Source organism: Bacillus rossius (genome assembly GCF_032445375.1).
Source record: "Bacillus rossius redtenbacheri isolate Brsri chromosome 4 unlocalized genomic scaffold, Brsri_v3 Brsri_v3_scf4_1, whole genome shotgun sequence".
Lineage (NCBI taxonomy): Eukaryota > Metazoa > Arthropoda > Insecta > Phasmatodea > Bacillidae > Bacillus > Bacillus rossius.
The window spans coordinates 1,819,564-1,834,299 of NW_026962010.1; positions in this window are offsets into that span (position 1 = coordinate 1,819,564).

Sequence of the window (14,736 nt, forward strand, 5' to 3'; positions counted from 1 at the left end):
TGAGCTGATCATTGGTCTCCTACTGTGGTTTATTGCAACTGTACACTGATAGTGTTCGTCATTAGGGTAAATATCATGAATTAAATTTTTTGAGCATTTGTACATCGTCCATGTCATTCACATTATGGACTCAATGACAAACAGCTTACTGAATCCATATATATATAAAATAGGATGTTGGAAAATATGTCTGTATGTATGACGTTGATAAACTCCCAACACCGTTTAACCAATCGTCATGAAAATAGGTTGTACCTACATAAATATTTGAACAAGAAGAATATTTTCGCGATAACCATTCTGCTATAACTCGCCACTAGATGGTTCTGCAGCGCATCAACTTCTTAACCGTTCAACCGATCGCCATGGGTAAACAGAAAATCGTAGGTCATAGACATACAAACAGCAATTGTGTGCCATTTCTCCATGTCCACCACACTGTCATATGGCGCTATCCATTTTGTTTTAACTCGCGACAATATATCACCCTGTGTTCAGCCCGGGCAACGCCGGGTACTGCAGCTAGTCTTATATATAAAATTCTCGTGTCACAGTGTTAGATATCATACTCCTCCGAAACGGCTTGACCAATTTTTATGAAATTTTGTATGCATATTCAGTAGGTCTGAGAATCGGCTACCATCTTTTTTTCATACCCCTAAGTGATAAGGGTCACCCCTAACATTATTTTTTTTTAATTTTTTGGACAAAATATTATTTTTATTTTTTTTATAATGTGGCATTAAAAAATACATACAAACCTAAATTTTCACCCTTCTATCACCAACCCCTAATTTTTAATAGATTTTTATATTTTTCAACCCCGGTCGATAGCTGATCAATTAACACTTGATCAACCTTCCCCGCCTACAGCGAGCTCCTAACCTGGATTAACACATAGACCACATATTAATATGAAATTCCATCCCTAAGGCAGTGAAAAAGTGATAATTTCATTTTATAACAGAAAAAATCATAGGTCATAGACATACAAATAGTGAGTTAGTGTCATTTATCTATGTCTGCCACACTATCATACACATAGTAATGTCTGGCAAATTCATATTTTTCTCCTTGGTGAGACCAGCCCGCTTAGTGGAGCTCGCAGCGGCTAGCAAAATAAAGGTTGCTCATAACAGTTTTGTTCTTAACTTCGTCAATAGATAGAGTTAGTTGCCTTGTCATGTCTTTAATTTTCGTTTGTTTGTGCCGTATGCGTTCCTATACCATTCATCCAATTGCGATGAAATAATGGTGAGTTGTTATGCGCATGCCCGTGAAGGTTTCTGAGACGGTATAACTATTTTGCAATAGTTGGAGCACAAATCGTTTCAAAAAATGTGTTTATTTCATATTATATAGCGGCACTTCGTCTGTTTTTTTTGTAAAAGTGCGCACGCTTGAAACATTTTATTTAGATATAAAAGAGAGACAGAGATAGAGTGATATATATATAGAGCGAGATAGAGAGAGACAGAGAGATAAGTTGAGATAGAGCGAAGTATAGAGAATGAAATGCGTTATGTAAAGAGATATACTAATAGATGTATAGAGCTATATAGAGATTAAAATATAGAAGAGATAGAGATAGTGGGAGTTATATATGTAGATATAAAGAGATAAATAGAGATAGAGAGATACATAGATATATATAGATGTAGATAGAGATAAATTTATATTCAGCGAGATCGAAAGATGATTTGTATATGAGTAGTATATAATAGCCGGAGCTGGCACAGGATTCAGGTTGTGGAGCCTGTGGAGCCGACCGCCATCTTGGATTGTGACGTCACGGCGGCCATTTTTGACTCAAAATTCCTCAAAATTCCTCAAAATTGACTCAAAATGACTCAAAATTTCCCGTTTTAAGAAAAGAATTCCCGTTTTCGAGGGAAAAATTCCCGATCCGAGGGAAAATTTCCCGTTTTAGTCCTCAAAAATTCCAGCAGTTAGAAATGTCCCCATAGTGGCTTAAATTCCCCCAAGGTCATGCCGCTCTAAGCCACTTGTGGGGAGCTTTGACCTTGACCTTGACCCCGGCGGCCATTTGGGATCCGCCATCTTGGATCCGCCATCTTGGATGACGTCATTTTGTTTTCTCGAACTTTCCGTCATCTTGGATCCGACATTTTGTATGATGACGTCACCGTTGCAATTTCCGTTACGCCCGCCATCTTTAACTTTTTTATTTATTATCCGATTTTAATGAAAAAAATTTTAAAATTTATAAAAAAAATCAATTAATAAAATTTTAATATATATTTTTTTTAAAAACATACATTAACGACACGGAGCTCAGAGTCCTCGGTTCGAACCCGACGAGGTCAAAAAAAAAATGGTGACAGGCTCCTTCCTCAATGGTGGCTGCTGGCAGACTGACTTACCCCCACCACTCATGTCAAAGTATACATATCTTCACCTAGTATGACATCATGTCCGCCATCTTGAAAATCCGGAATTTTTATGTTAGAAAACCGGGATAAAATTTAAAATCATTAAAAAAATTAACTAATCAAATTAAATAATAAAAAATTAATAACATTTTACTTGTAAACCACTGCTGCACATATCGTTATGGTCGCCATCTTGGATTATATAATTGCAGCATGTTTCGTTATGTCCGCCATCATGGTTGAGTACGATGTCGTCGTTACACTTTATGTTATGTCCACCATATTGGATCCTATTACTGTTGCATGTTTCGTTACGGCAGCCATCTTAGAATCGTATAATTATTTAGATAGAAATTCGGGTAAAATTCCAAAATTCATTAAATAAATTTGCAAGCAATATACTGATTGATCCGGTCAGTTGCTGTCCCTAGTTCGATACTTGATCGATTCAATATAGTTTAATTTTATGTAAAAATATTAATTACAATAAACCATGTTCAAAATTCTTAAAGACTTTAAATCCTGTACTACCATCATCCTATAAGCCGTTAAGATCACCGCCTTGGAAATGCGTATTTATTGACTTATTAATTCGGGAAAAAGTTCAAAATTAACTAAATAAATTTACAACCAATAAAATGATTAGTTAGATCGACTTAGGTCCTTGGTACGATTCGGAATGAAGATAAAAAAATTAAATATAACAACAATATAACATAATAGTGTCAGGTTCAGAAAAAAATAAACACAAGTTCTTTCACAAAATAAATTTTATTACATAATATATATTCTACTACACGATTACTTACGAAAGCCAGGAATCTTATAAACATTTAGGTCCGCATAGGCGTGAAATGACTAATTCTTAGCTCCAATCGGCTTATACTAGAAAGAGTCCAACCAGAACCTTTACTGACATAGTTCTTCTCTTCTTGATATAGTTTCTGGATACCGTTTTTAACAGTTTGCTTCACATCGTCAGAACTGTAAATTACTGCAGCTGATGTCTTGAATGCACACTTCTTCACTTCGGCTTCAAATGGATACGGCTTTCCATATATACAGTCCAACCACAAGTTGTATTTTAATGGACCGTTTGTTGCTACGTCATCAGTAAGCTGATTGATTATGTCCTGTCTGATATCATCAAGAAAAGTACAAATGTCTTTCATCTCACCTAACGTATTTAAATAATAGTAATCTTTCAATGTTCCACGAAATGCAGACTGCGCCAAGTAGAACCCATTATCATTCACTTGTAATGCGCCGAACACAGTCTTAGGTTTATTTTCATGTCCAGACGTTATAGCAATAGGTTGCTGCACATCAGTTTTCTTGCTTGTACGCTTACGAGTCTCCAATCTAAAGCGAGGAGTCGAAATTTCTACAGGTAAGTCTTCAGCAGACACACGAACTTCTCCTTTACATTTTTTCACATGTCGTCGCAAACTATCAATACGTGTAAACCATTCATGACACCCATCACAACGAAACTTTATACGGGATGGATTCTTCTTACATTTACTCCGTTCATGTCTTCGTGCATCATGAGAAAATGCGAACGACATATCACAGTAGCTGCAAGGATACCGGGATGATGAAGTTGAGCCTTTCAGACCCGATCCAGATACTTGCGTTGCCGCAGTTGTGCCATCTCCAAGCATACTCTTATGAACATCAATGCATCGTTGTTGCACCGAAACCTTTACTTTATGACGCGCAGCAGGTCCTCTACATGTCTTCAAGTGTCTTTTCAACTTATCTTGCCTTGCAAATTGCTTGCGACATTGGTTACAGCTAAACATTTTGCGAGGAGGATTCTTAACACATTCTCTCTTCTCGTGGCGTCGAGCATTGCTGTTGTTTGAGAAAATCTTGTCACAGTAACAGCACCGATGTTCGTTAGTCGTTCTTGAATCACCAGTCATTGAAGTTTCCATCGAGGACGAAACGAAGTTCGTAGAGTTTTCCTGTGTAGCCAGCACCACAGGAATTAATGTCTCTCCTGCTGACGGTATCGCGACTGTTGAAGTCTCCTCTTGTGATGACGTCGTCGTTGCCGACGGGATCTGCACCTTCTCCGCCATAGCTGACGTTAGGGTTTCCGTAGTCGATGGTACAACATCCATCAAGTTCGACGTTTTAGATGGTAAAGATGCCATCGAGTTCACAAGAACAGGTAATTACACGTCTTATGCACCAGAAGAATCAAACTAGGTGATCCTCACACCGTCGTCGTCGCCAGTAACAAACTGAGCAACCTGCTGTCTAGGACTCGCTTATATACATGCACCGGTTGGAATAATACGCTAGTCAAATCAAGAACCAATTACTATAATACTCGAGTCAAAACACCATTGAAAGAAGAAGCGCACCAAAATAAGGTGACACTTTTGGAAGAAAATTCGACAAATGAAATGAACACGCAATGCACGCACTTGAAGCTTTCATCTCAAGGTATCATTTAAATTTCATTCAAGCGAAGTATCAAGCCAATGACACATCATATTAACATCATATTGGTCATACTATCCTCAAAATTTCACAGTCTTATAAATCACATCAGTTATACGACTTATAGTTTATAACACACATCATTTCAGCCATTGTTCTTTAACAAATTCGAATTTAAAAATGTAAAATGTAAGTACTTGTTAAATTGAAGAACCAGGTACGTAAATATCTTATATATACTTTATGGACACTGTAGGCACAAAAACCCTGAAAGTAAATATGTAAGAATGATATTTAATAAAACTAATATTAAATTGTATATTTATTTCCAATAATATACATCTGATCAAAAAAAAGCAGGTTTTATTCTATAAACCCTGCATTTCGTAGATCATGTTTCTTTGAGGATGTATAAATTTTCAACAATTTGCGAACCAAGTAGAAGTTTTAGCCTATTCTCCAATCATTTGGATTGACTCTCGATGAACAATTTGGTCTCGCGTGCTAAGGCTTCCATCTTTTCTATATTAATAATATTATTTGTCTTAAAATCTCCGCGTCCGTGTCACTATCACAGATGTAAATCATCATCATAGCTGTCATCAATATTATCATGAGCTGCATCAATATCACTCATTTTATGATATCGTTTCCACATTTCAGTTGTCAGTGATTAACCACAATCTATGATCTTGTGAGCTCCATTCTCATTTTCTGTAAAAGCCTATGAGGCCAGTTTTATTATTTAATCCTTCAACCCATCATCACAAACACAATTAAATCATCTTAGTATATAGAAGAAAAAATCATCAAAGTTCCTTTCATTTAATCTTGGGAACCGCATCATCCCTTCCACCTATAGTGTAGTTTCTTGAGCCTAAGAGTCTTTCATTATATATACCATGCAGTGTTCTTCAAGAGATGTGGTATACTAACAGTTCTACATACAAATCCATCCTATCAATAATTTGTTTACACATAAAAAAACCTTCACGCTATTTTTACATGTTTTATTAAATTATCACTTCGACTAAAATAATTACCACACATAGTAATTTCTACAAAGGACACATTGTCCAAGACATTTTATCCATCATCTGTCTGAAAACAACCATGTCCCATCTATATCACAAAGTAAACGAGGGTTAGTGGAGATAGGTCAAACAAGTGCTAGTCACTCATAGGGTAAGAACCATGTGTTCGATACCTATCTCAGTCAATGTAGCATCTATGTATTTTTCTTACCCCAAATAGAAAAATATGTTCCAATGCATTAGAATTTAAACTTATTCACGTGCGACTAGTCAAAAGTACATAAACTCAAGCACGTCAACCACAAAATAAAAATTCTCAACGATAGAGACAGAGACTACACGATCGAGACACGCCTACCGTCACCCGCAAATGAACATTGACCCCTCGCGCGGGAGTTGCAAGCTAGCAGAATGCTGCGACACTCATATGTTTTGCTCAAGACATGCATACATCACGTCGCTAGCCTTCCAACTCAGTACACGTAAAACTCCAGTGAAATCGTAATCCAGCATACGTAAAGTACTTGCTGGAACCACTTCAAAGTATACATCACTGAACCAGAGCAGAAAATTAGCTTACACATGTATAACTCGCTACCAACAAAAAAAAATTTGTAGCACATATCGACCATCAAAACACGAAGTGTCGTAACTGCAAAAATGCCGATGTTGAGATATACTGGCTACAGACATATCTTTACGTGGTCTATCATGTCACGAAGTGGCGTAACTTAATTCCCAATGGTTTTGAAGATATAATGCTTTTTCATTTCGTCGTAAGTGTTTTGGAGACTATTCAGCAAAACACGTACTGACTTAAGTTAACTTACGCCTGTTCGTGTTTTCCGAAAAAAAAAATTGTTGACTATTTCTCGTTTTACACGAAGTGGCGTAATTACATGTGGGGCGGTCGGAAAATGCAACCTAATTGTTTTGTTGCACAAAGATGGGAATAGAGGGAAAACACCGGAAGGAAGACTGATACCGCAATACCGCACTATCTATATACTGATCTGCACCACTATCTGCTCGTCTGTCCATCACAGCACATGCTTTAGATGTAGAGCCCAGGTAAGCATTTTGTTAAAATATTACTTATTAGGCCTACAACCATAACTAACCCTTAACCACAGACGTGAAACTTTTGTGCGTATATACAGGCGTGAGGTCCCACGCTGCAAATAATGCTGACACTAACACAGACGTGAAGTCAGGTGTCAGATAACCACTTATCGCTCCGGCGGCAGAGAGAAGACTGAATTGTAGGAAGGTACTGAAGATCATGTGTCCACGAGGTTACTGGTTACTGATGGCAGAGGGCGTCAGAACGCTGTGTGGTCCCGGGGACCTCATGTCTGTGGTTAAGGGTTAATAAATTAGTCTGCATATAATTTGTACATCAAGAACACTTATGTTCACCTTTAAATGCATTGTTTGATAAACTGTTTATTAGTGAATTATTACTGCAGGTAAAATTAACTCTAGGCTATTTTGAAGTGGACGTTACAACATACATTGCAAGTTTAATTTTGTATATTTATAATACATTACTTATTGTATCTTACAGATCGACGCTGGAGTTTGCATGCAAGTAAGAAGTGGACTAAAAGAAGATGGACGCTTTAGTGAAGTGGACTGACGGCACCCGGAACGTGGTGAGATTAACTGATTTAATTCCAGTTGATAAGGGCAATGCTTTTAAAAAAGGCTCCAAAGTTAAAATGCTTTACAATAAAACATTTTATTTCGGAACAATAATATTGTTAGAAAACAGTGATTCAGATAGCATGTCTGATGAAGACGAACAGGCATTGGCCGAATTTGTGCCTCTTTCCCGCCTTAAGAGCAATAACAGAGATACCGAAGCTGATCACAACCCCAACACTTCATTTGGAAATACAGATATAGCCTCTAATGTAGACTTAAATTGTTTTGGTAGTGAACCCGATGACAGCGACGCGGATCCAGATTTTACAGAACTGTGCGAATTAAAAAAATGTAAACTAGTAGGTGTTCAAACATGTTGTTGTGGATTGCTTGTTTGCAAATCCCACTGGTCAAAAAATGAATGTGACCATATTGTTTTAACTGATAGCAGCGATGAAAGATTCATTGCTAAATCTCCAAAGAAGAAAAAGAAGAAACCCCAACCTAAGTTTGCAGAAAAGAATAATATTGATAATACAGATCCCATGCATTCTACATGTACTTCCAACGGTTGTAACTTAGAGATTTTTGCAGCTTGTGTGAGATGTCTTGAGTTACTATGCTTTAGACATTTTGAGGAAAGTGATGAGTGCAAAAACCATACAGATAATTTAGAAAAATTGGAAACGCTCATCGAAGAGCCAAGAGAGCCAGAAGATTTTGTTACAGAAGGGTCTGCACGAGAATTTCCCTTAGAAAAACGGTACAAAATAAATAGACAGAAAGAAAGAAAACAAAGGAGAAACACTGGTCACGGCTATACACAAGAAAAGTCTTACAATTTAGTTGCTCCAAGAGAAATTAAAGACCGTTGCATTGGTAGATTCTGTGAGAAAACCAAGAAGTCTTGTAGTAAATTTACAGATGAAGACAGACAAAATATTTTCAAGTCGTACTATGCTATGGGTAGTCTTCAATTACAACGAGAGTTCATTGCAAGACACATAGTGTCAGGGGCAACAAAACGCAAAACTACAGTTGGCGACAGTCGTAGAGCACAGTCAAAACAGTATTTTTTAACATTAAAAAATGAAAAAGAAGCAGTGTGCAAAAAGTTTTTTCTTAATACTCTTAGTATTAGTGAACGAACAGCAAGAACAGCTGTTGGAAAAGTAGCAGAGACAGGTGTTTTAGAACCAGAAAAGCGTGGAGGAAGACAGGAAACCCTAGCAGCTAGAGATGCAGATATTCGTAAGCGAATGACCGATCACATCAACAGATTTCCAAGAGTAGAAGCGCATTACTGCAGGGCTAATACAACCAGAGAATTTCTACATGATGATTTGAATATTAAAAAAATGTTTAACCTTTACCAAAGTGAAGATCCCAACGCCAACAAGGGCAGCATCGGGTTATACAGACTTATTTTTAGAAGTTTAAATTTAAGTTTTCATCATCGTAAAAAAGATATGTGTACTCTCTGTATGACTTACAAGACAGGCGATGGAGACACAAAGGACAGAATTAAACAGAGGTATGACCAACACATTGCGGAAAAAACAAAAGTTAGAGCAATAAAGGAAAGGTGTAAAGCAGCAGCAATTGAAAACAAAACTAATGTTTGTTTAGTATTTGACCTTCAGCAAGTAATCTTCTTGCCGAAAACCAACGAGAGCGCCGTATTTTATAAAAGACGCTTATCAGTGTACAACTTTACAATATACGACTTGGGAACCAAGGACTGTCATTGTTTTACTTGGAATGAGTCAATAAGTAAAAGAGGTTCATCTGAAATTTCTTCTTGCATATTCCTCATGCTTAAGGAGCATGATAAAAACAACGTAGGCAAAAAAGTGACTTTGTTTGCTGATGGCTGTTCTGGCCAGAACAAAAATAGTATTCTGCCTGCAATGTTCCTTTACTTTTTGTTCAATAGCTCTAACATTTCTGAAATTAGTTTGAGATTTTTTGAACCTTACCATGGTCAAAATGAAGGTGATGCTGCTCACAGTGCGATTGGCCATGCCATAAATCAAGCAGGCGATCTGTTTGTTCCTTCCCAGCTGGTACCAATAATTAAACTCGCCAGAAGGGCGCATCCTTACATAGTCCATCAAATGGAAACAAGGGACTTTTTGGACTTTAAAAGACTCTCCAAAGAACTGCGCATTCTCACCATTCGAGAGGATAACGAAAAAGGACAACCCATAAATTGGCCTAACATGGTAGAGTATGCTTTTAAGAAAGACCATCCTACAACAGTTTTTTTCAAGAACAGCCATCTTGATGAAACGTACAGGTCATTTACTTTAAAACGTGATGCTGACAAGAACCTGAAGATGCCCCTAGATCGTCTCAACGTTCTACCGCAGGCTATAACAAAAGAAAAGTTCAAGGATCTGATATCACTTTGCGAAGGACCTACTCCCGTTGTAAGGGCTGCAGAGTTTCAGAACTATTACAGGTCCTTACCTAATTAACTTTTCAAAGATTGTTGTCTAGAAGAGATGAAACTTGAATATCGTTATTAGTGTTTCTTCTTTGTTATTGATATTTTATCAATCAATATTATTTAGTTAAGATAAGTTTTTTTATCATTTTGTATGGTTTTTAAAGCTAAACAGTACTGTTTTTATTGAAATTGACATCAGGTTATTTTATTTTACTTTTTTTTAAAACAAATTTTTTATTTTATGAAACCAACAAAGTTGAGTATCACTAAGTGGATATTGTAGTTCTGATAATAATTATTTTGCCTAGTTTTTGTTGTTTAGAAATTTTTGTTTAAGAGTGTAGATTTTTCAATGTATACATGTTAGTTTCACTATAGTAAAAATTTTTATGTAAGCAGTTTTCAAACCTCTACTTTTTTAAAACCATAACATATTATGTGAAGCTATTCGATTAAAATTTTTTTTTAATAATACACTGTGTGAAGAAGGCCCAATAATTAATGCTGAGTGATTGAGTTATTTACTGCTAATATGATATACTTTCCTAATAACCTTTAGTGTTTGTACTAACAAACGATTTGTATTGTTATAAGTAATAAAACTTGAACATTTTTCATTATTTAAATGTTTTATTTCACGGCGTAACTCTGCAATGAATGAAAACAACAAAACACGAAGTGGCGTAACTACAACATTTTTTTATATTTTATTATAAATCTTAAAATATAAATTTGTAATAAATAAAGTAATTATAGGTAACCCAAGTCAGACATCTTAAATATATTTAAAAAATTAAATGAAGGGTTTTCTAGTTTGGGATTGTGCGGTATAGCACTTCAAACATAGGTGCTTTTCTTATTTTTGCTCTCCTGAAAAGTTGGCATTTTACAGATACGCCACTTCGTGTTTTGATGGTCGATATACGAGAGGAGTCGAACCCTACATACCATACTGTGAAAGTCGATACTCCGATAATTATAAGCGGCAAAATATTTTAAATCAAGACCCCGGCCAGTATATATTATTTTTTTCATGTTTTAAAAATTCATGTTAGTAATCAGCAACGAAGGAGTGAGTAACTTGGACGAAGAATCGTTTACCAAGTATCCGGAATCTTACTGATACAACCCATCCAGTGCACCAGCTTACTCCGAAGTGTGCGCAATTGATTAACATTATTCAATTTTTTAATATCACGTCCGCAGTGTTCACCAATATATGACAGGTTACGATTTAAGACCATACATTTCCCTCAAGTCTGATAGTTTTATTTCGGGTAGTAATAAATTATTTCTCTGAAAAAATCAATCAAGTTCCTATCAGATTTTCTCTAATGTTACGGTATTACCTGTACCTGCACATTACCAAAACATCTCCCATAAAAAATCTTAAGAATGCAGATGGCATACTCACACAAAAATAATTTTAACAAAAAAAAACCAGTCTTCAGCATTATTGATAAAAAAATAATACACACAAACAAGACAAAACGGACATTTCAAATCCGACATAAATTACGTGACACATATAGTTTATTGCATTAAGATAAACGATGTAGGTTAGGGAAAAATATATAAAAAATTCTTTAATTCTATAATTTATTTAAAATTTTACATTTATACACATTAAAATCTGACACTGTATATATTTTTTAAATTTCTCAGTTCATGCGACATTCAATATTATTAAAATAAATTCTTATAGTTCGTATTAGGAGTGAAAAAATACAAATAATTCATACATATCACGTTACATCAGATCAGGAGTGTAACACCTTAGAGGGCCAGAAATTATGCTAGAAACCCGTCTTTACAAAATTGATAATGTTTTTTTTTTTTTTTTTCAAGTAAAATTTTCGTGTAACCTGTACACCGCACTTCTCACACATAAATTTTACACGGTCAAGATTTCTTCTGCAGCCATGCCTTTCATGGATGCGTGTACTTCGTACTCGTTCAAAACGTTTACCACAGTAGTGGCACTGATAGAGATACTTATCGCAATTACCATCGCTTCCCCGATGTACAACTTGCAAATGAACTTTGCTTTTACAATGCCTAATCAAATTACTTTTGTTTGTGAAATGTACACCACATGGCTCACACGGAAATGTCAAACGATTAACGTTTCTTCTACAGACATGATTTTCATGTCTTCTTGCATGTTGTCGGTATTTAAAACTTTTGCTACAGTACGTACACAGATGTCTCGTCGTTAGACCGTTAGTCACCGATGGCTCGGAAAGTATATTACTTTCAATGTGCACTGCTGTTGTAGGCGACGAAGTCCCGTATGTTGCATGAGCTGGAGATTTCCCAGTCGACATTGACAGATCATCTGTACTGGATGCCAAAGAATCAGAAGTATACACGACTGATGCAGAAGCTGGGAATTGCTCACAAAATGTTTTATTTACGAAATGCGGTGTATTTGCAGGTATCGGAGTCTCCTCTGCGTTCGATAATGAACACATTGAAGTCTCTTGGAGTGAAGAGACAGTAGATACAGCCATACATCGGGATCTCTGGAGATGGTAGCTTCGTTACCATCGGAATCTCTGGAGCTTCCCTCATCGTTGTCATAGGGATCTGCTTCGTCATCATCGCCTCCGTCGTCAGGGACCCCGGTGAAGACGTGAGACCCTCCGTCAAGATCTCTGCAGTCGTTGACCCCGCTACCATTAGGATTTGTACCGATTTCAACGTTGCTACCATTGAGTTCGGATACACACCAATATTCATATACCAGACTTATATACAGCCAAACACTCGCTTAAATAACAGTGTCCGCTTGTATAACATGCAAGTCAATTCATCATCCATTGTTATTACTTAAAAAAATTAGGAATTTCAAGGAATAAGAATTTAAATTATATATACAAACAACTAATCACACATCCTACATACATGGTTCATTTAGACCTACAAGAGGAGCAAGAGTCTGTTATCAATGGAACTTTCACAACCCAAACAAAATTTAAAATACTCAAATGTAAATTTTATTATGTACAGCTACTCATAACATCCAACTGACTCCAAATGACTACAACACATGAATAAAATAATTTATACGATACCAGGCTAGGTCCAAAGTCAATTTTTTTGTACCTCTCATCTACAGTTCAGGGGAGCTTCAGTGCTGATATAGCTACAGCCAAGACATGCTCAGTACCATACATCTTCAAAGCCTTCAAAGTCGATCCTTGTTAAGCCTTACGACAAAAGTCTCCGAAACAAGAGTCCTACTCTATAATTTTACTAGACATTTTTAAGCTTTTCATAGCACACATCGATAAAAATCTTCGTAAATAACCCAAAATATTATTAGACCACTAGCATTTGATTTATGCACATACTGTGGGTCACCAGCGTATTCATCAACACATGACCATTCTACATTAAGCTCCCCACTTACTTCCATCAGTCTACTAGGCTCCACGCAGCACACATAAACTAAAAGAAGTCAATTAACCACCTATTATTTATTTACATTCGAATATTTAACAGCATACCGTCGACTAGTAAAATAATCCTGTCAGTGAACATATCAGCAAAGTCTACATTTATATAGAACCAGGAATCCATTGAACATTCAGAACCTAGCTACACATACACAGTGCTGGATGCAAGTTAATTCTACACTTATTTATCATCACTGACACTCATATTACATCATAGGCACTTGAGTCAACACTCATTTTCCATCATTAACATACACACAAATGCAAATTAACCACCATCGACACTCAATGCAACCAACCACTTTCCATAATCTAATCTCAATTCGGCACTCATTTTCCAACATCGACACTCAATTCAACACTCATTTTCCATCATCGACACTCAATTCAACACTTACTTTCCATCATCAGCACTCAGTTTCCTTCATCGACACTCAATTCAACACTCATTTTCCATAGTCGACACTCAAATCATCACTCATTTTCCATAGTCGACACTCAATTCGACACTCATTTCCCATAATCGACACTCAATTCAACACTCATTTTCCATAATCGACACTCAATTCAACACTCATTTTCCATAGTCGACACTCAATTCGACACTCATTTTCCATAATCGACACTCAATACGACACTCAATTTCCATCATCGTCACCCAATTCGACACTCATTTTCCATCATCGACACTCAATTAAACACACATTTTCCATCAACTACACTCAATTCAACACTCACTTTCCATCATAGACACTCAATTTGACACTCAATTTCCATCATCGACACTCAATTCGACACTCATTTTCCATCGATGACACTCAATTCGACACTCATTTTCAATAATCGACACTCAATACGACACTCAATTTCCATCATCGTCACCCAATTCGACACTCATTTTCCATCATCGACACTCAATTAAACACTCATTTTCCATCAACTACACTCAATTCAAGTCCGCTTGTGCTAGAACTCTCATGTTGCTTAAGCAAAGAGTTCACAAGCGGGCTTGTTCTAGAACTCTCATGTTGCTTAAGCAGGATTAAATTTGGACTTTTTAAAAAAATTGGTAATTTATGATGATTTTAAACGATATCCTCCCTGATGGTTTTCTCCGTGTGTTTCCGATTATTCTTGACAATATTATGGTGGTTTTCTCCGTGTGCTTCCGATTATTCTTGACAATACTATGGTGGTTTTCTCCGTGAGCTTCCGATTATTTTTGACAATATTATGGTGGTTTTCTCCGTGTGCTTCTGATTATACCTAACAAGACATCTGATGGATTTCTCCGA